This window comes from Narcine bancroftii, chromosome 6, assembly GCF_036971445.1.
Source record: "Narcine bancroftii isolate sNarBan1 chromosome 6, sNarBan1.hap1, whole genome shotgun sequence".
Lineage (NCBI taxonomy): Eukaryota > Metazoa > Chordata > Chondrichthyes > Torpediniformes > Narcinidae > Narcine > Narcine bancroftii.
This window is the reverse complement of record NC_091474.1, coordinates 14890844-14918057: the sequence shown is the minus strand read 5'-3', so window position 1 is coordinate 14918057 and position 27214 is coordinate 14890844. Positions and strand designations below refer to the sequence as shown.

Here is a 27214-nt window from a genome sequence, read left to right as displayed (position 1 = left end):
GAAGAAAGTAGTATGAAGTGGTTTTGACCAAAGAATGTCATTGGGAAGGGGAACAACAAAGGGAGAGAGAAAGAGACCAAGGTTATCTCACCTTGTGGGCTCATCCATCTTCAAGTTTCGTTCCAATGCGTGTTGCTTTCGACTCGTCTTGAGGCCCTGTTCACAGCACCAAATGTGATAGTCTGCCACGCTCCGGACTTGTAAATAAATTTTCAGGACCAGTGTAAGTAAGGTCAAACACCTTTATGGCTTTGCAAATTCTGAGTACCCTGTTGCATCAAGAGGCAGCAAGAGGCACTGCAAAGCAACTGATCCTGTTCCAAGGGAATCTCTTCTCGCATCCAAAATACAATGACATTTCTACATACAGAGTATGTGACAGACAGTTTTTTTTTACAAGATATTCCATTGTTATTAACCCAACACAAAATATTTTCTGTCCTTAATCAAACAATTAGTAACCTTCTGGCATGATCTCAGAAGATCTGCTGATCACTTAAAAAATACTTTTTGTCCTTAATCAATCAATTAGTAACCTTCACCCAGGATACTGGCATGGTCTCAGAGCATCCGCTGATCACCTTAAAACTAGCTATTGTCTTTAATCAATCAATTAGTAACCTTCACGCAGGATAGTGACATGACCTCAGAGGATTCGCTGATCACGTTACATCTTGTTTTTCAATATTTCAAACGCTCTTAGTCACGTGGCTACAATGTTAACCCCTTGAGTATCACTACACTTCAACAGCAAGAAATTATTGTGACCAAGGTAATGGGATCCTTGATGAAGTTGCTGCCTTCTTGAGGTAATGTCTCATATAGATGTCTTCAATGGATAGGATGTCAGTGACCACGATGGAGTTGGCAAGGTTTGCCACTATTGGCAGCCTTCTACGTTCCAGAGCACTCGAGTTACCAAATTAGATCAGAAAGCAACCAGTCAGTATACTTGCCACAGAACCACCATAGAAGTTTGATATCAGTATTTTAGGACCTGACAAATCTTCTTGGACTTTTGAGTATGTGGAGACATTGGTGCGCTTTCTTCACAGCTGCATTCATGTACTGGCTCCAAGAGAGGACCTCCAACACGTGGATTCCCAGAAAATGGCTCTGGTGAATTGTCCAATTTGGCATTGACAAATACCAATTTAAAAACCTCTGGTCACGTGGTCTCTTTTAAGACTGACCATCTCCTTCATTCTAGTGAACTGCTACAACTGATATTACTTTGTTTTTACTACTTCCATTTCTACCTCCTCAATCAACATCCTTCAGCTAATCACAGGAACCTCGCATTTTATATTAACTTTGATTCAGCTCATCATACGCCCGTTGTCTCATTTCTGCCAGTTATAGCTTCTCATAATTATGTTATTTGGTCCATTGAAGTATGTGGCATTCGGAGATTTCCCACCAGTTTAATTCACTCATTTATTGTCCTGCAATCTGCTCACCTTATCAATTTTCCTAATTCTCCTGCAACCCACCAACTGCAGTAACAATTTAGAGCAGCCAATTAACCCAAAAACATGTACATCTTTGGGATATGAGAGGTAACTGAAGTCCACATGGTCACTATGAGAATATGCCTACTCCACATGGACAGCACCCAAGGTCAGGATCGACTCGAGTCACTGAAGAGATGTACTTTTGTGTTACTGCATCACTCCACTGAGAGATAGAAATGGGGCAAGGCGGCCAAAGGCCTCATACCAGGCTGTGGGCTTGTGAGAATGAAGTGCAGGTACTCAATCCTTTATTCGGAACCCTTGGAGGACAGTGTGTTCCGAATTTTGGATTTTTCCAGATTTCAGAACAAAAGCCCAGTTGCCCCAGATTTAAGCCCATCACCACACCCTTCCAGTCGCGCTGCTGTCTCTCTCCCTCGCCCACCCTAGTCGCGCTGCCGTCTCGCTCCCCCACCGCCCGTGTTGCGATGCCGTCTCTCTCCCCCACCTGCCCATCCAAGTCACGCTGCTGTCTCTCCCCACCTGAGTCACACTGCCATCTCTCTCACCCCGGCCCAACCTAGTCGTGCTGCCGTCTCCCCCCCCGCCCAACCTGGTCGCACTGCTGTCTCTCCCTCTATCTACCCCCCCCCCCACCCCGCCCCCGGGTTGTACCAGCACCAGGAAAAAAAAAAGCTCTTTTTTGGAGTTTTCTGGATTTTAGATGTTCAGATAAAGAATTGCGTACCTGTATCAGGATCAGAAATTGTGAGGGTGCCGAAGGCAAACAGGGCTTCCGAAGGGCCTCAGCTTTTCAGAATCATACTGGGGGTTTGGAACCAGGGGCCTAGGAGAACTAGAAAGGACGAGAGCAACAGAGATTACGGGAGTGTATGAGGCAGCAGGCATCTGAAGAGGTGGCAGGGTCCATGACAGTTGATGTCTTTTAAGGTATTCGCTCATTCTTTTTCTCTTCTTGGTAGGGGTGCTGAACTAGTGACATCTTTTTGTGTGCCTTTATAGTGCAAACAAAAGTAAAGGAATCAAACAATCCTTGCCATTGGAGGTTAACCTTGAAGAATTTTGATATAGGTAAAAAAAAAAATGAAATACTTGCTGGACTCGTAAATGAAAATCTGCACAAAATGCACTTTGTAAACTTTATGGATAGATATTAATAGGATGAATCAAGCACTGGCTAAGCTGTTACACGGACACAGAAACCAATAAATTAAACTTGAGGTTTAAGGACTATTGAGAAATCTCTGGCAGAGGACAACATATGCAACATTCCCAACCCTTCAAATAAGTAACCTGTAACGTGAGGAAAGTGGAACTTATAGATTTCTGGAAGGCAACAAAAGTTCACCAATCTGGAAGCTATTCTGAAAAATAAAAGCTCCAAGTTCAGAAGGTGGGAAAAACAATGGTTATCAAGAGGAAACACAAGTAGCATAAATGATCTTTTTCTGCTTGACAAATTTTCTAATTAATATTGTGTCACATGGATCAATGTTGGGATCTCATTTTTTTACAATTTGTTTCTATGAATTCCTCGAAGACATCAAAGTTGCAGTTGCTAAATCTGTTGATGTCATTACGATAATGGAGGGGAAACTGAAGAGGACACAAAAAGGTGACCAATGGATCTAGATTAGTTGAGTGGGCAGAACTGGCAAATGAAATCTAATGTAGGAAAAATGAGAAGTTCCCATTTTGGCAAGAAAAAAAAAGCATTTTATGGTGAGACATTGCAAAGCCCTAAGATTCAAAGTGATCCAAGAATATAGGTGAAAAATTTGCAAAAGGCAAAATTATTAGCTTTCTGAATTATTGCAATAATTGAGAATAAATGTATTTGTCTCCTTATTTCAAGAAGAATATAAATACATTGGAAGCATTAGATGGTTGACTTGATTGTTAGATGAAATAGACAAATTGCTTTATGACGGAAAAGTTGGAAAGAATTGCCCTGCATATCCTGGACTTTAAAAGAATGAAACAAAAGGGTCTTAAATATGGAGTTCAAAAATAAGGGAGCACTTGTTCGTGAAAAATGTGGCAAACTTTTTGTTTTTTAAAAAAAAGAGGACCCAAGTCTTTGGAAATCTCTTGAAATGGCAGTGGAAGTAAAACATTTAATATTTTAAAAGATTCTTGATGAGCAATGAGTAGAAGAGTGACCAGGGTAAATGCAAACGAGGACTTGGTTACAATCCGATCAGCCACATTCTTATAAATGGCTGTGCAGGCTCAAGGAGCCAATTGACCTTCAGTTCCAAACCACGTGTTCAAATAAAGTATAGTGATTCAAAACATGAAAGTTACTTGGCTATGCAAGAATTTCACTCATTTATTTTGCCCCTTAAAAAAAACATTAAAAGCACTGACTTGGTCTCTCCCCCTTCATATTTTTACTTCAGTCTTGATAAAGGGTCCTGACCAAAAATGTTGACTGATCGTTTCAACCAATGGATGCTGCCTGGCAGAGTTTCTTCGGTAATGTTATGAGGTTACTTTCATCAGGCCCAAGAACAGTGAGCAGCAACAATGGAATTTATTCTTGTTCCGTTTTTGCCTGCGAGTCATCATTCAGACAGGAAGTGAGTGCAAGTAAAAAGAGGCATTAAATCACAGTAATTTAATTCAAAACAGTCACAGGATTGATGAGCTGACCAGCAGAAAAGGATTAAAGATTTATGCATTCACTGTTAGGCGATGTTCCCTCTAATTTTTAGTGGTCAGTGTGCACAAAAACCTTATGTTGAGCAAATTTTTTTTCAGTGGCGGAAGTACGTGTGCACTCTGAATGCTTGTGCAAAAGTAAACTTGAAATTGTTTCAAGATACTTTTGGCACAGCCTATCTCTCAGGGCTAATAAAATTATATTGGCAGGTTTTAACAAAATACAAGTATGATCGCATTCTACAAAGTAACATTAAGATTTTATTTTCGGTAACTAACCTTTGAGGTGCACATTAATTTCCTTTGTGGGTGGATGCAAAAGGTGTGTTCACACGCCCAGTTTAGAGGCAGCAGTGTCAGTGCTAGAATGTTATCAGAAGATTTCAAATCTTGACCTGTTAAATTATCCATTTGAAAAGACTGAGAATTTTAAATTTGAAGGTCTGGGGGCTGGAAACCAAAGTAGTCATGCAACAGGGAGGAACACAGGATATTTGGTGCATGAACAAGCATGAAGCACTGTGTCTGATAAGTACATGAAAGAATTAACAGCAGATGGGTGAAGTGGGCGATGTTAGTAGATCAAGAGAACACAAAGTTATAATCAAACTCGGGCTTCATTTGTCTGCCAAGGAAGCCACATGGAAAAGCAAGGACTTTATATTGGCCTTCCAAAATTTTAAATGTAGCTCTTCGGTAGAAAACTGTAGCTTAATCATAGCTGGGTGTTAAAAAAGCAGCTTTGCAGCAGTAAATAAATATTGAAAGGAGTGGAGTTGCAGAACCGAGTGTCACCTGTTTATTACTTTTTATTGATGCTACATTAAATGCTCAATAAGGCAACAAGGATAGATATTTGGGTAGTGCACTGGCAGGGAGACAATATTAGGGAAGAAACTCAGGTGATTGCATTAAAATATTCAAAGAGGTGAAAAAAAATAAAGCCAAATGGAAGACTGAATCCAACAGTTAGATGTAGAATCCAATCAAAGAACTTTAAAGATGCAGGAAACATTGAGGAATAAGTTTGAAATATGACATCGTATTCATGAACCTTGGAGAAGAGCAAAATATCCCCTCACTTACTCCTGTGCTAACTTGTCTATAACTCACTGCGATCTCTCCCTCTACCTTTCACACTTTCTGTCCAATACCTATCATGTTTTGGCCTCTCCCCCTTCATATATGTAACATGATAAAGGGTCCTGACCCAAAATTTTAACTGACCATTTCTATCAATGAATGCTACCTGGTCTGCTGAGTTTTCACAATCTGCAGTTTTTGTGGTACCTCCACGTAATTGCTAAAATTTCCTTCCTGACCATAACAAATGTGTTAATATTTCTATCCTTTCTATTTCTTGTCAGAGTGTGGACAGGGAGATGAGAAACTGAAGAGAAAGAAGATAAAGTTTAATTTTGACAGGAAAAAGGACAAATAATAGGATAATTAAGGTCAGGAAGGAAATTTTAGCAATTACGTGGAGGTAGATTACATGGAATTCTGACATGGTGAACATGAGACAAAAGCATTGATGGAGGGCATTGGTTCAGTCTGAAGGTAAGATCAAAAATTGGAAGGAGATATAGCTTAATGATTAAGGGGAAAGACCAACTTTTGTGGCAGTATGGGTGGATGGGGGAAATAAGAAAAAACACAACTGAACACACAGCTTAACGTTTATAGATATTAGATGGAGTAGGCAATTTGTAGAGGAGAGTGAAGCTTAATAACACATGATGTAACCCAGGCAAATTTGAAAATGGATGCGTGGTAAAGATAAAGGATAAACATAATTAAATCCAAGGATGAGAGAAATTCAAGATACAGTACTAACAAATTATTTAAAAAATTGTGAAGAAAACATCGAGAAGATTCTTAATAGAACATTGACCTGTACCCAGACCAGAACCCTTTTTACCCCATTCATCCATCCATGTACCTATCCAAATTTTTCTTAAATGTCAAAATCAAGTCTGCATTCACCACTTCAGCAGGCAGCTCATTCCACATTTTCTGTGTGAAGAAGTTTCCTCTAATATTCCCCAAAACATCTAAACTTTGATCCTTAACCCATGTTATTGCTTCATCTAACCTCAGTGGAAAAACCCTGCTTGCATTTACCCTATCTATACCCCTCATAAATTTATATACCTCTCTCAAATCTCCCTCATTTTTCGACGCCCCCGGAAATAAAGACTGAGCATGTTCACCCTTTCCTGTAACTCAACTTCTCCAGTCCAATTACATCATTGTAAATCTTCTCTGAAGCTAGGTGGTAGCTTTAAAGAGTAAATTTCATTGATTTAGGTATTTTCAGTTAATTAACAAAAAAAATTAAGTGAATGTATGTTTTTGAGAAATAAAAGCAAGTCTTCAAAGAAAGGGAAGCCTATGCTTTTTTTTTGGAATATTTTATTTTAAAGTTTTCATACACAATGCAGTTAATTACAAGGTTGTAAAAACATACATCAAATATTAATTAAATATACACTACATTGTGCTTGATCCCCCTCCCCACCCCCCTCACACCAGGGATACATATATTTGAGATTATATTAGAAGATCAAGGAGGTGACATATAAGAGTTGAAATATAATGGCTGATAAAGGACAAAAGGAAAGCAAAAATCAGAAGCAAGGCAAATTGAGAGAGAGATAGAATCAAAATGATCCTGTCTCCCAAAGACCAGACAGGAAAGAAAAAATTAAAAGCAGTACGGTTAGTGCATTAAACAGTTAGCACAACGCTATTACAGCACCAGAGACCCAGGTTTGAATCGGGCACTGTCTGAAAGGAGTTTGTACATTCTTCCCATGTCTGCGTGGGTTTCCTTTGGATTTTCCTGTTTCCTGCCATCATCCAAAAATGCAGGTCGTTCTCGACTTCCGACATACGCAAGTTATGTCCACCCGCGCATGAGCAAATTTTTAAAAAGATCTTTATTAAAACTACGGTACAAGTACACATTTTGTATTAAAAGTAGTGTATACAGTGCCCCCCCCCCCCCCCCCCCACCCGCTCCTGGCAGTAGTCCAAGGTCCCCATTCAAGGTTCATTTGTTGAACGCTGCGTGATTTTGGGCATGCGCGGTGGAGCAAACCCGACTTACAAACAAATCCGACTTACGACCAATCTTTCCATCCCCATTACAGTTGTAAGTCTAGGACTACATGTGTCGGTTAATTGGTGTATTTGGTGAGCGACGGCCACAAGGGCCTATTATCATGCTGTATGCCTAACTGCAGGAGAAGCTTGAGCCAAATCAAAATATGTGCATAAAATATCAACAGTATTTTCAAGTTAAGTTGAGGGAATCCAAAAGAATTTTTATAAAATGGCAAAAAGTTTGATGAGTAAGCTTCACTTTGAGCCAAGGTGGGTTTTGCCAGCTAGACCAATTTTTTACTGCAAAGTTCAAAGAATTCAGTAGGAAAGAATCATGGCATTGGATGAATACACTGAGAATACAAGTAGCAGAGCCTTCCCAGAATTTGAACCAGTATACAAGTTCCTGCTAAGAACGGGTAAATAAATCAGTAAATGAACAGGATTGATTGGATAGAGTCAATGAGTTCTAAAGATAACTTTAAATTTGCTGAGCAAGCCAAAATTTACCCATGATTAAAAGCATCACACACATTATGTAGTGAAGACGTGTACAACTGTTGAGAGAGCTGGGGGGTGGGGGGGGGGGCAAACATCTGATGCCAGACAAGGCTACAAAAGCTGTACATTCATACTACTAAACAAATGTAGTGTTTTTCAATATGATCAGCTACTACAGTATATCCACCTCTGCACCGACTATCAGCCGCAACAACCAAATTTCCAACACCCTGCCTTTGCACAAGTGGGGCACATGCAAAATTGGTGAAGATTTTAACGGCTGCCAGACAAATCAAACAGATTATTAAGTGTGGGCAATGAAGAGCTCCATTGTGGTGTGTTGCATGTAAATCACTTGAAAACCAAACATTGTTTCAGTTCCCTTGAAAAATTCCAGCTTCTCAACTTGTCTTTGTTCCTTAAAAATGAATATAGCTCCAGAGCAACTTAAAAATGCCTCAATTGAATCAGCCATAAAAACAAGATGTAATTTTAAAAAAGAGTAAATCACTCATTTTGACAATTGGTTTCAGATTGGTGTACCACAGAGGTGCTAAAACTTTAGTTTTCGATTTTTAAATAGACATTAAAATAGGATTTTTCTTCAAGAATTTTCTATTATATCTTTGAATAATTTATCCACTATGGAATAATTACTCAAAGGATGTGACAATTTCAATTACATTTAAATGTACAAAAAGTACTAAGAACACTTAAGCAATATTGCTTTTAGCACTATGTGAGACTGTTCTAATCCTTTCAGACCAATTTATTATTCCAACTAGTAAGATACCTATGAGACAAAAATCACATTAGTTTACAAACACTGGTCACCCAGAAACTACTTTCAATCTCAAATATTTATGAAAAATCCCAAATTTTCAGTCAATGTTAACCAGAAATACTTAAAGTACTTTCTGGTTTGAACTCTGATTTAGATATTGAATAATAAACTACAAAGAAATTGATTGGTAAAAGAGCATCCCTCAAAGATTAATAAAACAACATTTTTCAAGAAAATAACAAGTCTGAATAACATTTTTATAGATGCTCCACATAAAATTTTCAAAAAGTGTTTGGAAATGTGTAGTTTGCTGATGAATATAGCATTTGGAACACAGCAGCATTATTAACGGAGATTCAATAGTGTTATTTACGAGGTAGAAAGAGAATGTTCAATAGATTTTATTTTGGATTCAGGATTGTAAATGGAAACATTCCCAAGGGATCCATATCTTGCTATCTGCGCCATGTTCAATACCAGTGTACAAAAATAGGAACCACATTAACTAAAAAAACTAAAAAACTATAAAAGACAACCAAAAAAAGTCATTCAATTGTCAGGTGAAATATAATGCATCAACCCATCCCATATACAATAATTACAATTTCCAAATTGATGAGCATTTTACATTAATGATACACATTCTAAAGTCAACAAGAATACAGTTAGAATGTTTTGTCCTGCTTTCAGTATTTTATCTTAAATGTTAAGATCAGAGCCACTTAATGAAGAATTCATTCCAATTATATCAGACGGAGGCATTTGGTTAAAAACAGTAAAATAATTCACAAGGATGCCTTATACTAGAATACATATCGCAAAAATGAAATCTAGTAGGTTTAATAGGTACTTAGAATTAATTAGGTATTCTTGCTTTGATACACAATGAAATAAAATCTCATTTGGGTTACACAAAGGTTCTGTTTCTGAGAAATGATTTCCAAGTCAGAAACATTTGTTTTCTTCAGCTACCGATAATCGTTATGCTCTATATACCTTTGCTAGGATTCTTTCATTTCTTTGCAGTACCCATATTTAAACTAAAGGAATGCAAACTGTATCCAGTTATTATTGAAAACCATGAAACATTATTTTTGATAGCTTGAAAAATGGTTTAGAATATCTAGAATACGTGCCAAGTCAGCAATCCAGGGAGCCCTGTAGGTGCATCGCGAGGTACCAGATACTTAGATCATAGGAACAGAGAAATTATGAACTTTTAAAATATTTAATATAATTCCTGATCTATCTCAATAATGGAAAGAAAATATGCAATGAGTTTGAAAGTGTAAAAATATTTAAAAAGCAAATTTAGAAAGAACACTTGAAGATCAGAAGGAAGAAACCTAGCAAGAGATTGATTAGAGAACTGTCACACCATCACATGCCAAAATTCAGTTGTTTATTTAAAAAAATAAGGTCAAATTAGTAGAACAGACATCATGTTAAAGAATTCATGGTAAATTAACAACAACCAACTTTAAAATTGATTGGATAGCTTTGTTAAATTTCATTGCAATAAATTCAGGAAACATAGACCATATTTCCAATTTCCTCACATTATATAAAGCAATTTATTCTCCCAGTAGATGAAGAGAGTTTGTCATACACACAAATTCAAAGTGCAGGTGCACGGAAATTCCTTTTTTTTAAATATTTTATTTAAAATTTAAACAACCATGATTACACAAACAATACAATACAAAATATACCTACAAAACAAACATGGTTTAAATATAAAAACCCCTCTAAATCTACCCCTATCCCCTTATACTAACATTATCCCCTTCCCAACATCACAACCCTGATCTAGAACTTCACTAACCCCCTAAACAAAAGAAAGTGAAGAGGAAAAATAACCAAAAACAACAAAAACCAAACCATGTGACGAGGAGACCCTGCCACAACTAGGTCCAAATCTTTAAAATTTCAATGTAAATAATCCATATAAGGACTCCAAACCTTCCTAAAAGTAGAGTATTTATCTCTCAAATGATACGTTATTTTTTCTAAAGGAATACAGGATCTTAATTCTGAATGTCATCTCTGTAAATTAAGTTCTATCAGGTCTTTCCACATAATTGCAATACACTTCCTCGCTACTGCTAAAGCCAATCTTAAAAAAGCTATTTCAAATTTGTCTAAACCATTTTTCAAACAAATTGTACTCGTATCACCAATTAATAAAACTTTTGGATCCAAAGAAATCTTAACTTTCAAAATATCTTGTAAAAATCCCTTAACCCAAGACCAAAAAGGTTTAACTGGTACACTGAAATTCTTCACTGTTGCAGCTACACGCACTAATATATAAGTACAAATTAAATAATCTCACGAGAAAGAAAATGAGAGATTCATGGCTGTAGTATAGCAAAAAACTGCGATGTTACAATAGTTCAGCCAGATCTCTCCCACTGGTCCTGAAGCAGTGGGAGATACAAGAGGTTCACAGTTAGAAGAGATGTTGTTTCACACTTGATTCTACCTTTCTGAAGTCCTCACATTCTCCCTGTAAATGTTTGGGTTTCCACAAATGCTGAGAATATGGAAATCGTGTATATTGATCAAGGTGCTCAGCACACATCTGGTGTGTACTGAAAAGCCAGTTTCTGTAATGTGTGACAATTAAAGACTAGATTTTCAGGAAAATGTCATCAATGGAGAGAAAGATAAAATTAACAGTTTCAGGTTGGCCATTTGCTTTCATGGTCGAAAAATAAGATGAATGATTCCCAAACTTAATCATTAATTTAGGAATGATTAAATTATCATGTAAAACTGCTCAGTAGCAACAATTAGTTTCTAGACCAATCCCAAAGAATTTTGTGCTTTAAGGCAATAACTTCAGAATAAGTTTGAAATCATTTTGACTGTTTCTGATCTATCGTGGATGTCCTGTCCTTCCACATGACCATCCCAAACCTCAAATTGTCTGAAAGTGCTTCAATTGTTCCTTAGTCAGATGCTCAATCAGAATTCATCCTTGCATAGCTAAACTTGTTTTTGGAATGAATAAGTTCTTAAATGCCATTTGCTTTCACAAAAGGAAGTGGCTATGGGAACAAACTGGTCAAACTGTGTCTCCTTATGGAGTATCTGGAAGATCTTATTTCAGTATGAAGCAGGAACCCATCCTCATCTTTCTTTTATCAACAGATTGATAATTGCAATTATGCTATTGATACTGTCCTTTTTCTGTCTCGGGGATGCCTGTTAAGAATACCCACAAAACTCTCGAGTCCACCTGTTCCTGTTAAGGACATCATTTCATTTTTCCCGTTTTTTCAGCTTGCTCTAATGTTGATATTTTCACTCATTTACAATGTCTTTCTCTTATGCTTGGTCAACAAGGCACTCTAATGTGTTTATTCTATTTCTACACTCACCTCTCTTCCAAATCCTGGTTATACCATCATTAGTTAACATATCACCCTCTAATTTCTGCAATCTTCTGCCGTGACACATCTCCCCTTCCAACATAACAAAGGGATTGTTCTCTCTACCACCTCAAGCCTCTCCCTTTCAGTAGATACATGGGTGGGTACTTGAAGGAGATGTTACCCATCATTTCACTTTTCACCTTCTGAAAATCCAGACAGAACACATATCCCTTCCAATTTTGCATAAACATTCTTATGATGTCGTCTTCTCTAATTCAGAAAGGATTAAGCTTTCCAGAAATCTGCATTTAAGTCAACATGGGGGACTCTGAACTTCAAGATGCCCATCACTTCAATTTTCCATCCTAATCTCATCCTTGGCTTTGGGCTTGGTATTCCAACAAAACCCAACATAAATTCAAGGTCATCATCAGTTCAGACTGTGATAAAAAATTTATTTATCCAAATTGTGTTAAATTTATGTCATTCTGAACTCTACATTTCTTGATATTGATCTAAAAGTTAAATAGATCAAAGGATATGAGGAGAAGGGAGTTTATAAGGTCAACTGTAGTCTATTTAAGGGCAGAGGAGGCACGAGGAGCCAAAGGCCTACTTACTTTTATTATCTGAGGTTTTTGTTTCTGCCTTCTTCAGATTTGGTCCATTTCAACCCTCAGGACTTAATACAATATTCATATTTCAGATAACCAGCCTTTCAGGTTTGTATCAAAACTGGATGGTTCTGGTGCAAGAGGGAAAGACACATGGAGTGGGATGATATTTCACGTTAATGTTGTTTCGTGGTGGGAAGGGGTTGTTCATCTATAAAGTTAACAGTTTTTTTCTCTTAACAAATGGAGACCAGATGCTGAATGTTTCTTGCATTTGTGTATCTGTTTAAGATTTTTAGCAACTGCAGATTCTTGCTGTTCAATGCCTGGCATTTTCTGATATAGTTCACCTTTTTTCCTCTTTGCTGATGCATCTGATCTTCCTGGCTATTCCTGTATTATTTCACATTTCCCTGCAACTTTTGTCCACCTGTACTCTATTCACAAGTCCTCCAGATAATTTAACTATAAAAAAAATCCTTTAGCCCCTTTCATCACTATCAATTATCATCTCTGGGTTTTATTTATTTAGAGATAGAACACGGGAACAAACCCTTCTGGCCCACAATCACATGGTGCCCATTTCCACCCATGAGACCAATTAATCTACTAACCGGCAAGTCTTCGGAGCGTGGGAGAAATCCAGAGCTTCCAGAAGAAACCCTCATGGTCATAGGGATCACATACAAACTCCTTACACACAGTGCCAGATTTGAACCGGAGTCTCTGGTTCTGTAACAGCATTGCATTAACCACTACTATACTATCTGTTCAACTTAACCATATAATCAAACAACCACTTACAGCACAGAACAGGCCAGTTCGGCCCTACTAGTCCATGCCGTAGCAAATCCCCACCCTCCTAGTCCCACTGACCAGCACCCGGTCCATACCCCTCCAGTCCTCTCCTCTCCATGTAACGATCCAGTCTTTCCTTAAACGTAACCAATGATCCCGCCTCGACCACGTCTGCCGGAAGCTCATTCCACATCCCCACCACCCTTTGCGTAAAGAAATTTCCCCTCATGTTCCCCTTATAATTTTCCCCCTTCAATCTTAAACCATGCCCTCTCGTTTGAATCTCCCCCACTCTTAATTGAAAAAGCCTATCCACATTTACTCTGTCTGTCCCTTTTAAAATCTTAAACACCTCTATCAAGTCCCCCTCAATCTTCAACGCTCCAAAGAAAAAAGACCTAGTCTGCACAACCTTTCCCTGTAACTCAAGGGAGTTACAAGGTTGGTATTTCAAGGTTAATTGAAATCCTGTCAACATTCTCGTGAAACTTCTCTGCACTCTCTCTATTTTGTTTATATCTTTCCTACAATTTGGTGACCAAAACTGTACACAGTACTCCAAATTTGGCCTCACCAATGCCTTGTAGAATTTCATCATAACCTCCCTACTCTTGAATTAAATACTTGATTATCTTTCTTCTCTACAACCCTCCTCTTTCTCTGCAAGCATAAACATATCAATTTTCTAATTTCTTCCAGTTTTGATTATTTATCATATTCTCTTGCATGCCACAGATGCTGCCAGATTTGATGAGTAATTTTAAAAACCAAAAAAAAAATTAAATGCTGAAAATGATTCCTTTGATAAAAGCAATTTTTTTAAAAAAAGCAAAGCTCTGTCTATTATGCCTTGTTTGACAATCATCTGCAGTCCATATCAACAGGCTTCCCAATGTAGTGGATCTACAGGACAAATAGGAAATAGTTCAACCTTCATCACTTCAGAGCTAAGGTCACCTCAAGCGCAGACTTCAACCTACAGCATGCAAATTATGTACACAGAGAGGCCAAACTCAGTTATCAATCTCTCTGATGCATTGGAGTGGGCTTTGCACTGAGCTATCATAAGAGAACAAATGTTGAACAACCATCCACTTCTGTATAACATTGTCTTCAAACAATAAAACTCTGACCAACTAAAAAAAAATCAATTTGAAGATCAAGACCTCAACTAAGCATCAACTTCATTTTCAATTTTTGACCACCCCTCTATTGTTTTAGACATGCTAGAGCTAGCACTTCAAAGCAAGCTCTCTACCAAAGCTCAAAATCTATTGGCAGGTTAAAAAACCCAACATGGGGTGGCATGGTTAATGCAACAATGTCGGGAAAGGAGTTTGTACGCTCTCCCCGTGTGTGTGTGGGTGCTCCAGTTTCCTCCCATCTTCCAAAACAAACTGTAGATCAATTGGATGTAAAAATTTAACATCCTTGTTTGCTTCTAGCCCAACATCTCAGGCAGCAATGCTTTAATTACACTTTGCTACCTTCAAAAGGTGAGGTACATCGACTACATGCGAGACACCAAACCTCTCAAACTCTATTCAAAGCTCCAACACAGTAAAAGAAAATCCTGCAGGATAGAGAAAAAACTTCATGGATGTTTGAAAGCCTCCAAAATAAATTCCTGATTCACTGAGGGGAGTTCCTGGGACAAAATGGAGAATGAGATTCCAAGAAGCCATCAAGCATTACAAGTCTTCAACAGGAGCACAGAGAGAATGAGGAAGGAAGGCCTTCTCAAACACCTCATTTACCCATCCTGCCAAACATGTTCCTGCCCCACATGCAGCAGCCACTATGGAATGGACCAAATTACAATCAATCCACCGAGTTCATGCTCTATATCATTCATGGGGGTGGAAACTTGAATAACAAAATCACTTGAATAGAGAGTCACAATCAATCTTTAGGTGTGAAACAGCACATTACTGGGGTTCAATCACACAGGCACAGTAATATTTACTAATACTATTACAAATAGTTTGAGCCCATTTCTGAAACAGATTCTCAGCATTTTAATATGAGAGGCAAATGAAGTTAAAAAATTTGAAGTACATTTAGAGGTGTTTAACAAAGCAAGATATTAGTGACTAAAATAATCCATGCAGAACTGGTGATGTATATCTTTATCACATGGAAAGAGAGGGGGGGAGAAAGAGAGGGGGGAGGAAGAGAGGGGGGGAGAAAGAGAGGGGGGGGAGAAAGAGAGGGGGGAGGAAGAGAGGGGGGGAGGAAGAGAGGGGGGGAGGAAGAGAGGGGGGAGGAAGGGAGAGAGGGGGGAGGAAGAGAGGGGGGAGGAAGAGAGGGGGGAGGAAGAGAGGGGGGAGGAAGAGAGGGGGGAGGAAGAGAGGGGGGAGGAAGAGAGGGGGAGGAAGAGAGGGGGGAGGAAGAGAGGGGGGAGGAAGAGAGGGGGGAGGAAGAGAGGGGGGAGGAAAGAGAGGGGGAGGAAGAGAGGGGGGAGGAAGAGAGGGGGGAGGAAGAGAGGGGGGAGGAAGAGAGGGGGAGGAAGAGAGGGGGGAGGAAGAGAGGGGGGAGGAGAGGGGGAGGAGAGAGGGGGAGGAAGAGAGGGGGGAGGAAGAGAGGGGGGAGGAAGAGAGGGGGAGAAGAGAGGGGGGAGGAAGAGAGGGGGGAGGAAGAGAGGGGGAGGAAGAGAGGGGGGAGGAAGAGAGGGGGGGAGGAAGAGAGGGGGAGGAAGAGAGGGGGGAGGAAGAGAGGGGGGAGGAAGAGAGGGGGAGGAAGAGAGGGGGGAGGAAGAGAGGGGGGAGGAAGAGAGGGGGAGGAAGAGAGGGGGGAGGAAGAGAGGGGGAGGAAGAGAGGGGGGAGGAAGAGAGGGGGGAGGAAGAGAGGGGGAGGAAGAGAGGGGGGAGGAAGAGAGGGGGAGGAAGAGAGGGGGGAGGAAGAGAGGGGGGAGGAAGAGAGGGGGAGGAAGAGAGGGGGAGGAAGAGAGGGGGAGGAAGAGAGGGGGGAGGAAGAGAGGGGGGAGGAAGAGAGGGGGGAGGAAGAGAGGGGGAGGAAGAGAGGGGGGAGGGAAGAGAGGGGGGAGGAAGAGAGGGGGGAGGAAGAGAGGGGGGAGGAAGAGAGGGGGGAGGAAGAGAGGGGGGAGGAAGAGAGGGGGGAGGAAGAGAGGGGGGAGGAAGAGAGGGGGGAGAGGGGAAGAGAGGGGGGAGGAAGAGAGGGGGGAGGAAGAGAGGGGGGAGGAAGAGAGGGGGGAGGAAGAGAGGGGGGGAGGAAGAGAGGGGGAGGAAGAGAGGGGGGAGGAAGAGAGGGGGGAGGAAGAGAGGGGGAGGAAGAGAGGGGGGAGGAAGAGAGGGGGGAGGAAGAGAGGGGGGAGGAAGAGAGGGGGGAGGAAGAGAGGGGGAGGAAGAGAGGGGGGAGGAAGAGAGGGGGAGAAGAGAGGGGGGAGGAAGAGAGGGGGAGGAAGAGAGGGGGGAGGAAGAGAGGGGGGAGGAAGAGAGGGGGAGGAAGAGAGGGGGGAGGAAAGAGAGGGGGGAGGAAGAGAGGGGGAGGAAGAGAGGGGGGAGGAAGAGAGGGGGGAGGAAGAGAGGGGGGAGGAAGAGAGGGGGGAGGAAGAGAGGGGGGAGGAAGAGAGGGGGGAGGAAGAGAGGGGGGAGGAAGAGAGGGGGAGGAAGAGAGGGGGGAGGAAGAGAGGGGGAGGAAGAGAGGGGGGGAAGAGCGGGGGGGGAAGAGCGGGGGGGGAAGAGCGGGGGGGAAGAGCGGGGGGGAAGAGCGGGGGGGAAGAGCGGGGGGGAAGAGCGGGGGGGAAGAGCGGGGGGGAAGAGCGGGGGGGAAGAGGCGGGGGGGGAAGAGGCGGGGGGGAAGAGGGGGGGGGAAGAGGCGGGGGGGGAAGAGGGGGGGGAAGAGGGGGGGGAAGAGGGGGGGGAAGAGGGGGGGGGAAGAGGGGGGGGGAAGAGGGGGGGGGAAGAGGGGGGGGAAGAGGGGGGGAAGAGGGGGGGGAAGAGGGGGGGAAGAGGGGGGGGGGAAGAGGGGGGGAAGAGGGGGGGGAAGAGGGGGGGGGAAGAGGGGGGGAGGAAGAGCGGGGGGAGGAAGAGCGGGGGGAGGAAGAGCGGGGGAGGAAGAGCGGGGGGAGGAAGAGCGGGGGGAGGAAGAGCGGGGGGAGGAAGAGCGGGGGGAGGAAGAGGGGGGAGGAAGAGGGGTGGAGGAAGAGGGGTGGAGGAAGAGGGGGGGAGGAAGAGGGGGAGAGGAAGGGGGGGAGGAAGGGGGGGAGGAGGGGGGGAGGAAGGGGGGGAGGAAGAGGGGGGAGGAAGAGGGGGGGGAGGAAGGGGGGGAGGAAGAGGGGGGGGAGGAAGAGGGGGGGAGGAAGAGGGGGGAGGAAGAGGGGGGGAGGAAGAGGGGGGGGTGGAAGAGGGGGGGGTGGAAGAGGGGGGGAGGAAGAGGGGGGGGAGGAAGAGGGGGGGAGGAAGAGGGGGGGAGGAAGAGGGGGGGAGGAAGAGGGGGGGAGGAAGAGGGGGGGAGGAAGAGGGGGGGAGGAAGAGGGGGGGAGGAAGAGGGGGGGAGGAAGAGGGGGGGAGGAAGAGGGGGAGGAAGAGGGGGGGAGGAAGAGGGGGGGAGGAAGAGGGGGGGAGGAAGAGGGGGGGAGGAAGAGGGGGGGAGGAAGAGTGGGGGGAGGAAGAGGGGGGGAGGAAGAGGGGGGGAGGAAGAGGGGGGGAGGAAGAGGGGGGGAGGAAGAGGGGGGGAGGAAGAGGGGGGGAGGAAGAGGGGGGGAGGAAGAGGGGGGGGAGGAAGAGGGGGGAGGAAGAGGGGGGGAGGAAGAGGGGGGGGAGGAAGAGGGGGAGAAGAGGGGGGAGGAAGGGGGAGGAGGAAGGGGGGGAGGAAGGGGGAGGGGGAAGGGGGGGAGGAAGGGGGGAGGAAGAGGGGAGGAAGAGGGGGGGGAGGAAGGGGGGGGGGAGTGAAGGGGGGGGGAGGAAGAGGGGGGGGAGGAAGAGGGGGGGGAGGAAGAGGGGGGGGAGGAAGAGGGGGGGGGAGGAAGAGGGGGGGAGGAAGAGGGGGGGGAGGAAGAGGGGGGGGAGGAAGAGGGGGGGGAGGAAGAGGGGGGGGAGGAAGAGGGGGGGGGAGGAAGAGGGGGGGGAGGAAGAGGGGGAGGAAGAGGGGGAGGAAGAGGGGGGGAGGAAGAAGAGGGGGGAGGAAGAAGAGGGGGAGGAAGAAGAGGGGGAGGGGGAGGGGGAGGGAGGAGGGAGAGGGGGGAGGGGGAGGGGGGAGGGGGAGGGGGAGGGGGGAGGGAGAGGGGGAGGGAGAGGGGGGAGGGAGAGGGGGGAGGAGAGGGGGGAGGGAGAGGGGGGAGGGAGAGGGGGGAGGGAGAGGGGTGGGGTGAAACCACATCACAAAATATTGGGATTTCCAGAAACTTTGTTTTGCTATGCCAAGTTACTTTCAACACAAGTGCCACGCTTCACCACATCCACCACCAATGAACATCCTCTTCCTGCCTCTGTCAACATGCAGGAAATTCTTTTAAGTTGCTTTTCTATCTCACAAACAAGAGACTGAAGCACGAAACATCTGCTGACACAGTAGTAGTCGACATCATCGATAGTTAAACCATTCCACAAAGTCAGGTTTAGTGAACATTCACAGTGGATGAGGGTCAGTCTGCCGATCAAACGTGGAAATATTTCGTCTGCTCATGGACTGAACTACAGAACAATAAAATTCCAGAGGCTCCTACAACTTCATTATCATTTCAAGCAACAACAAAAAAAATGCTTGAATCATGACTTCAGACCTGCTGCACACTGTGCTGTATTGTGCAAAAGGGAAGCATAATGAATGGTCCAGGGTGGGTGTGTGTGTCTGCAGCGCCGAAGTTCCCACAACCTCCCGAATTTAGCACCACCCATTTGTGATCACGAAGCTCAAAAAGTTGGCAATGGACACAGTTACGTGTTCAATTCTGGGAGATTGGTCCGTGCGACATGAGAAAGCCACATGTATTTAAAACTAATCTGATGGTTGTATTAAAAAAGTCTAAAAAAAGTCTGGCAAAGTGATGTTCAAAACTTGCGAAGATCGCGTTTGGGGGGGGGGGGGTTATTTTCTCTCTGGACACATAAACTGGCCGTCACAGAAGCCACGGGGTCTGACGTCTTGACGCAACCCCCCCCCCCCCCCACACACACACATACACCCCCGGGGCTGGGGGGCTGCGATCGGGCAATGGCCCAGCCGGGGCTCGGAGAAGGGGGTGTGCGGTCGCCTCCCACCCTGACAACGTCCCGGCTTCGATGGGGTCTCCAGCCGGTAATGGATGTTCCCTCCCGGCCATGGGGAGGGGGGTCTCCAGCCGGTCAATGGATGTCCCCTCCCGGCCATGGGGAGGGGGGTCTCCAGCCGGTCAATGGATGTCCCCTCCCGGCCCTGGGGAGGGGGGTCTCCAGCCGGTCAATGGATGTCCCCTCCCGGCCATGGGGAGGGGGGTCTCCAGCCGGTCAATGGATGTCCCCTCCCGGCCATGGGGAGGGGGGTCTCTAGCCGGTCAATGGATGTCCCCTCCCGGCCATGGGGAGGGGGGTCTCCAGCCGGTCAATGGATGTTCCCTCCCGGCCCTGGGGAGGGGGGTCTCTAGCCGGTCAATGGATGTCCCCTCCCGGCCATGGGGGGGGGGGGGGGGGGTCCTCCAGCCGGTCAATGGATGTCCCCTCCCGGCCATGGGGAGGGGGGTCTCCAGCCGGTCAATGGATGTTCCCTCCCGGCCCTGGGGAGGGGGGGGGGTCCTCCAGCCGGTCAATGGATGTCCCCTCCCGGCCATGGGGAGGGGGGTCTCCAGCCGGTCAATGGATGTTCCCTCCCGGCCCTGGGGAGGGGGGTCTCTAGCCGGTCAATGGATGTTCCCTCCCGGCCCTGGGGAGGGGGGTCTCTAGCCGGTCAATGGATGTCCCCTCCCGGCCATAGGGAGGGGGGTCTCTAGCCGGTCAATGGATGTCCCCTCCCGGCCATGGGGAGGGGGGTCTCCAGCCGGTCAATGGATGTTCCCTCCCGGCCCTGGGGAGGGGGGTCTCCAGCCGGTAATGGATGTCCCCTCCCGGCCCTGGGGGGGGGGGGGGTCCTCCAGCCGGTCAATGGATGTCCCCTCCCGGCCCTGGGGAGGGGGGTCTCCAGCCGGTCAATGGATGTTCCCTCCCGGCCCTGGGGAGGGGGGTCTCCAGCCGGTCAATGGATGTCCCCTCCCGGCCATGGGGAGGGGGGGTCTCCAGTCCGGGCCCTGGATGTCCCCTCCCGACCTCAGGTACCATCCCCCCCCAGCCCGGGGTAGGGGGTCAACAGTCACCGCTGAGGGACGTCGCTCCCGCTGTCCACACGTGTACTCCTCGGGCTCGGGGTCGGGGTGGGGGGGTTCACGAAAGAAAGGAGCCGCCCCCGGAGCGGCAACTGCCGGACGCCCACCCTTCTCGGGGCACACGGACGGACGGACCTCACCCACCCCCTCCCCCTCCCCCGCCCCCGCCGCCGCCGCCGCCGTCTGCGTCCCTCACCTGCCGGCCTCGCGCGTCGCCCGCAGCGGCTGCCTCCGTCTCGCGCCTCTCCGTTACACACACAACAATGGAATGGGCCGGCCGCGAGCCCGCCATGGCGCCCGCTCACACACAGGAAGTGACGCCGGCCCGGGAGGAGGACGGGGGACGCGCGCGCCCGCCCGCCCGGGCTTGGCCCGAGGAGCCGCGGCCACCGCCCCGTGACTGGTTCCCTGGAGCGTGGTGCGTGGAAACCCAGGCGAAGCGAATCGTCGTCCCCAAATTCAAAGACGTTAACGATTTGCAAATAAAAGAACTCCCCAGACACAGTAAAACACGACATTCTGCAGCCACGGTGGAAACAGAATGTTGGAGAAACTCAGCTGGTCAAAGTATCTCCACGCAACCTTTCAATGGGGTTCAATCATTCAGCAACTCCTGACAAAACTATGCAGGAGAAACTCAGCAGGTCAAACTCTACAGAGCAAAGATGCATATGTGGCCCACGTCTGGGGCTGGAGCCCTTATCCCATTCTACGCGAAGGCTCCGGCCCGAAACATCGGTCATCGATCTACCTTTGCTCTGTACAGTCAGTGGGTCTCCTCCTTTCCACTCACATTCCCACTTTAAGCCTGCCCTATGCCAGGGGGGCTCTGTGATCAGTAAGGGATTGCTTCAGGTGGTGTGCGAGTGGAAAGAAAAAGTTTGAAAACCACCGTTTTAATCGTCCCTCGTTGACTCGTTATGTGCACGATCTCAGATCTCCAAAGGAATGACAATTTATCTCAAGCAAAATATTTCAGTAACAACTGGGTCGAGGGCAGTGGTTCTCAACCTTCCCTTCCCAGTCACTTAAGCAATCCCCAACTAATCGCAGAGCACCCGAAGGCATAGGGATTAATTAAAGTGGGATGTGAGTGGAAAGAAAAAGGTTGAGAGCCACTGCTACAGGGACACTGTTTCTCAAGTCTTGTGCTTTTACTTCGACCACAGTTTCTGCAGACTTTCATGTTTTACTGTTGTTAAAATATGATTGTCCACGATTCCTGACGGATTTCTTGGGTGTGCCAGCCGTCTTCTCCAGCAGCACACTGTCTATTTGTAATTGCCGAGCTAACATGTTGGAGTAGCATTTCCACATGGTGCCCCAGTTAGTACAATTAAAAAAAAGCACAGTCAGCAGGCAATAGGCACAGCGTCTGTTGGCAGCTCCTCCAGGCATCGATTTACATTCACTACTGCGGTTCAAACGTATGTGGGTACAGATTTGGGTGTGAGAGTAGAAACACGACCAAGGCAAACATTTATGGAAACTCTCTAAAGGAACACCCACCCTAAAAACAACTTCAAAACAAGACATGTCAAACACAAAAGTCTGCAGATGCTGGGATTGGTGTGAAAATACAGGAGGAACTCAGCAGGTCTCACAGCATCCAGAGGAAGTAAAGATATATTACTGACATTTGGGCTTGAGCCTTTCTTTAAGGTATGAGCAAAAAGCAAGGGCCTCTCTTCCACGATAACATTTTATCTTGATCTGAATCAGATTTTATCGTCATGGACACTGATAGGCACTACCAGTAACCACAGAGACAAGACTGGGGAACGATAGGCTTTAATATACAGAAGAATCTTGCTGGCCTGGATGGAATGGAGGGAAGGGAGAGGTGGCTCGACCTTTATGGTCCAGCACCACGAGGGATACGCACCATTGCGTATAACATAACATAACAATTACAGCATGGAAACAGGCCATTAGGCCCTTCTAGTCCGCACCGAACCAAACACCCCTTTCTAGTCCCACCTCCCTGCGCAATGCCCATAACCCTCCATCTTCTTCTCATCCATATACCTGTCCAACCTTTTCTTAAATAATACAATTGACTCCGCCGCCACTATTTCTCCCGGAAGATCATTCCACACGGCTACCACTCTCTGAGTAAAGAAGTTCCCCCTCATGTTACCTCTAAACCTCTGCCCCTTAATTCTTAACTCATGTCCTCTTGTTTTAATCTTTCCTCCTCTTAACGGAAATAGTCTATCCACATCCATTCTGTCTATCCCTTTCATAATCTTAAATACTTCTATCAAATCCCCTCTCAACCTTCTACGCTCCAAAGAATAAAGACCCAATCTGTCCAATCTCTCCCCATACTCCAGATGCTTAAACCCAGGCAACATTCTGGTAAACCTTCTCTGCACTCTCTCCACTCTGTTTACATCCTTCCTATAATTAGGCGACCAGAACTGCACACAGAACTCCAAATGAGGCCGCACCAACGTCTTATACAATCTCAACATCACCTCCCAACTCCTAGATTCCATGCAATGATTGATAAAGGCCAGCATACTAAAAGCCTTCTTCACCACCCTATTCACGTGAGTTTCTACCTTCAGGGAACGATGTACCGTTACTCCTAAATCTTTCTGCTCTTCTGTATTCCTCAATGCTCTCCCATTTACCACGTATGTCCTATTCTGATAGGTCATCAGAGACTGGCCAGCTCCATATATACAGTAGTCAACAATAACTATATGCAATGGAAGAAACAGAGCACCAAAGGCATGTCAAGAAATTTGTTGTAGCATCACAGTGAAAACATTTATATAAGCCACTTGAAAAAAAAAAATTATTGCAAGAAAAAGTCATAGGAAGGCAGTGTCTGTGGTTCATTGTTCATTCAGGAATCTAGTAGCAGAGGGGAAGAAACTGTCCTTGTGCCAATGAGTCTTCATCTTCAGGCTCCTGTACTTGTTGTTCCCCAATGGTAGCAGAATGAAGAAGGCATGGCCTGGATGGTGGGGTCCTTGAGGATAGAAGCTGCTTTCTCAAGACACTTCTAGTACGTATCTTCAATTATTTGAATCTGGTGCCCACGATGTCACAAGTTAGCAACCCTCTGGAGTTATTTTTTTCTCGTCACGAGCATTGGCGCCTCCGTACTAGATCGTGATGCAACCAGCCAGGATGCTCTTCATGGTACACCTGACGAAGTTTTCGAGAGTCTTTGGTGACATACCGAATCTCCTCAAACTCCTCACAAAGTATAGCCGCTGGCGAGGCTTCTTTATAATTTCATCGATATGGAGTCTCCAGGACAGATTCTCAGAGTTGTTTAAAATTTTTTTTTAAACGTTAAATTTTTAAAAATTAAAGTTTTTTGAAGGTAGACATACTTTTTGGCCCATGAACCTGTGCCGCCCAATTACACCCAAATGACCTACAACCCTGGTTCGTTTTAAATGGTTGGAGGAAACCTACACAGACACAGGGAGAACATACAACTCCTGACGGATAGCACGGGATTCAAACCCTGATCACAATCAATAGCGCTGTAACTGAGTTGTGCTAAGTGCTGTGCTAACCATGTTGCCCAGGAATTTGACCCCTTGATGAGGACTGGTTCATGTGCTCCTGATTTCCATGCCCTTTGTTACATAACATTGTGCCAACCTATATAAACCTATTCTGCAATCACCTGAACCACCCCCCCCCCCCCCCCCTATTCTTCTTTCATCCATGTGCCAATCTGGGAGGTCTTTTAAATGTCACTATTGTATCAGCCTCTATCACCAGCCCCAGCAGTGATCCGGCCTTCTCTGTGCAAAAAACCAACCTCCGACTTTAAATCTTCAATTTAAATTTTGTACGTTTTGAAAGATGGAAGGAAACCAGAGAGTCAGGAAGAAGCCCACGCAGACCTGAGGAGAACGGACAAACTCCTTACAGACAGCGCTGTATTCAAACTTGAGTCACTGGCGCTATAACAGCATTACACTAACCGTGCCACCCAGCTACTTAACCGTGCCTCAATTCAGCTGGTATTCATCCTTTGGTATTGTCCATTATCAGCTGGTGTAAAGATGCCATCTGTCCATTTGATCAATGCATCTTATAACCTTATATACCTCTATTCAGTCGTCTCTCATCATCCTGTTGCTCCAACGAGAAAGATTCCAGCTCACACAGACTTTTGTCACAAGACGTTCTCAAATCCAGGCAGCATCCTGGCAACTTTCCTCTGCACCCTCCCTGAAGCTTTCACCTCCTTCCTATAATGAGGCAACCAGAACTGAACAAACACTCTAAGTTTGCTCTAACCGGAGCTTAATAGAACTTCCTAAATATGGTAAAGTAAAAGAGAGGTGGAACAATTGAATAAAAACAAAAAACCTTGAGCTGAGGTTTGAAACAGCACGAAAGCCTGGTGTCCGAGCAAAGAAGCTTTCATTACATTGGAATCTTCAGGAGAAGATATTTATAACCCTGGCTTTGCAGAATAAAGAACCAATATGGTCAGGCAACTTTGAAACCAATCGTGGGTGAATAGGATTCACCTTGTGGAGTTTGAGAAACCTCGTTACAAGGTTTAGAATGCAAATCAAGAGTTCTGAGTGAAGTGCACAGTCTGAGATACCATTGATTACATTTCAACACCAGCTGAGTCAGTACATTAAAAAAAAGGGTCTGAAAGAGAATACCCATAGAAAAAGCACTGATGTTCAGAGATACTCCCACTTTGAAAAAAAATACACATTTAACAATGAATTCTCAAAGACATTGTTTAAAATACACAAGGAAAACCAAGCAGAGGTTAACAAGAGAGAGTGCAGAAATGGAAAACTGGAAAAACACACTCTGCAATTGGATCCTTGACTTTCTCATCGGAAGGGCACAGTCAGTACGAATTGGAAACGTTTCCTCCTCACTGATTATCAACACAGATGCACCCCAAGGCTGTGCTTAGCCCACATTCATACTAATAACTCCGATGATCCCACAGTTGTAGGCAGAATCACAAATGGCAATGAGGAAGTTTACAGGAGGGAGGTAGATTGAATGGTGTAACGGCAACAACCTTGTGCTCAATGTTAGCAAAACCAAGGAGATGATTGTGGACTTCAGGAGGAAGTCAAGGGAACACAGCCCAGTCCTCATCGAGGACTCAGGAGTGGAGCAGTTCAAGAATTTCAAATTCCTGGGTGTCAACATCTCCGAGGATCTGTCCTGGAGCCTCCATGTTGACATAATCATTAAGGCTCACGAGCAGCTAATCTTTGTGAGGTGTCTGAGGAGATTCAGTATGCCACCGAAACTCTCAAAAAGGTCTACAGGTGTACTGTGGAGACCATCCTGACTGGCTGCATCACTAGCTGATATGGAGGTGCCAACTCTCAGGACAAGAATAAACTCCAGAGGGTTGTTAAGTCAGCCTGTGACATCACAGGTACCAGACTTAATTCCTTCAAGGACATCAACATGAGGCGGTGTCTTAAAAAAAGCAGCGTCTATCCTTAAAGATCCCCACCACCCAGGCTAAGCCTTCTTCATTCTGCTACCATCAGTAAAAAGGTATAGGAGCCTATATAAGAGCACCCGGTGGCACAAGGACAGCTCCTTCCCCACTGCCATCAGATTCCTGAATAATCAATGAGCCAAAGACACTGCCCCACTTTTCATACACGACTGTTTTTATTTATAGTAATGTTGTAAGATGGTTATAATATGAATTTCATGATATGTTCACGACAATAAATTCTAATTCTGATTCTAAAATGCACAAGGAACACAACAGGTCCGACAACATCCATGGAAGGCAAAAGATCACGCATCAACTATCCTTTGCCTTCCATAGATGCTGCTTGATATACTTTCTTCTAGGATTTTGTTTTCCCAAGAAAATCAAACAATCAACATCATTCATGAGTAAGGCCTCAGCCGCCAACCTGTACCACACACAGATAACAAAATGACACACATTATGAGTTTATATTATGCAATTAACATGGAACAATGTCCTAAGTAACTCAACAAAAAGAGAAATCAATATAAAAATTGTACATGAGTGTTTATCATGACTAAAAGCCGCTTAAAAGACAGGCTTTTAACTCTTGCAAAGCGTTCTAGTGTTTTGGAAAGTAGGGTATTGTTTGCAAAGCATTATTTTATAATGGGAATAATCTATTGCACAGTTTGTTTAGATTTCTTTATTTGTTTACCTGTGTACATTGTGTACAGTTTTTTTTGCACTATCAATATGTGGTAATTCTGCCTCAGGCTTGTATGTTCTCTGACAATAAATCTGATATCTGAAAATGTAAAGGAAACCTCAATGACAAGTCCACGTGACAAAGAACAGAGATAAGATGGGGCGAAACAAGAATGCTTGCAGACATTGTGACTGCAGTAAATACACAAAAGTGCTGGAGAAACTCAGCAGCTGGCACAGCATCCATAGGAGGCAAACCAACTTTTCAGCCTGAAGCCTTCATCCAGGCATGAGGAAGAAGCAGGCAGGTATCTGACTAAAGAGTTGGGAGGAGAAGGGAAGAAGGAGGGGCAGGAGGAGGAGTACAACACTTGAATTAAAAGGTGGTGGGAAGAGAAGGAATGGTGGTCAAAGATTTTGAAGCGAAGCT

General features: G+C 45.0%; 1 protein-coding gene across 34 annotated transcripts in view; it reads right to left on the bottom strand.

Annotated features, from left to right (window-relative positions):
• LOC138735739 (disks large-associated protein 4-like) overlaps positions 1-27214 on the bottom strand; it is a 482104-nt gene that overhangs the window by 31471 nt on the left and 423419 nt on the right. The window contains exon 1 of one of the 34 annotated variants that reach the window (XM_069884089.1): positions 20815-21062. The exons of the other annotated variants lie outside the window; for them this stretch is intronic. The gene's annotated coding sequence lies outside the window, so the exon portion shown is untranslated. Of the gene's footprint in view, positions 1-20814; positions 21063-27214 lie in introns of those variants that run through there. 34 annotated transcript variants of the gene reach the window in all.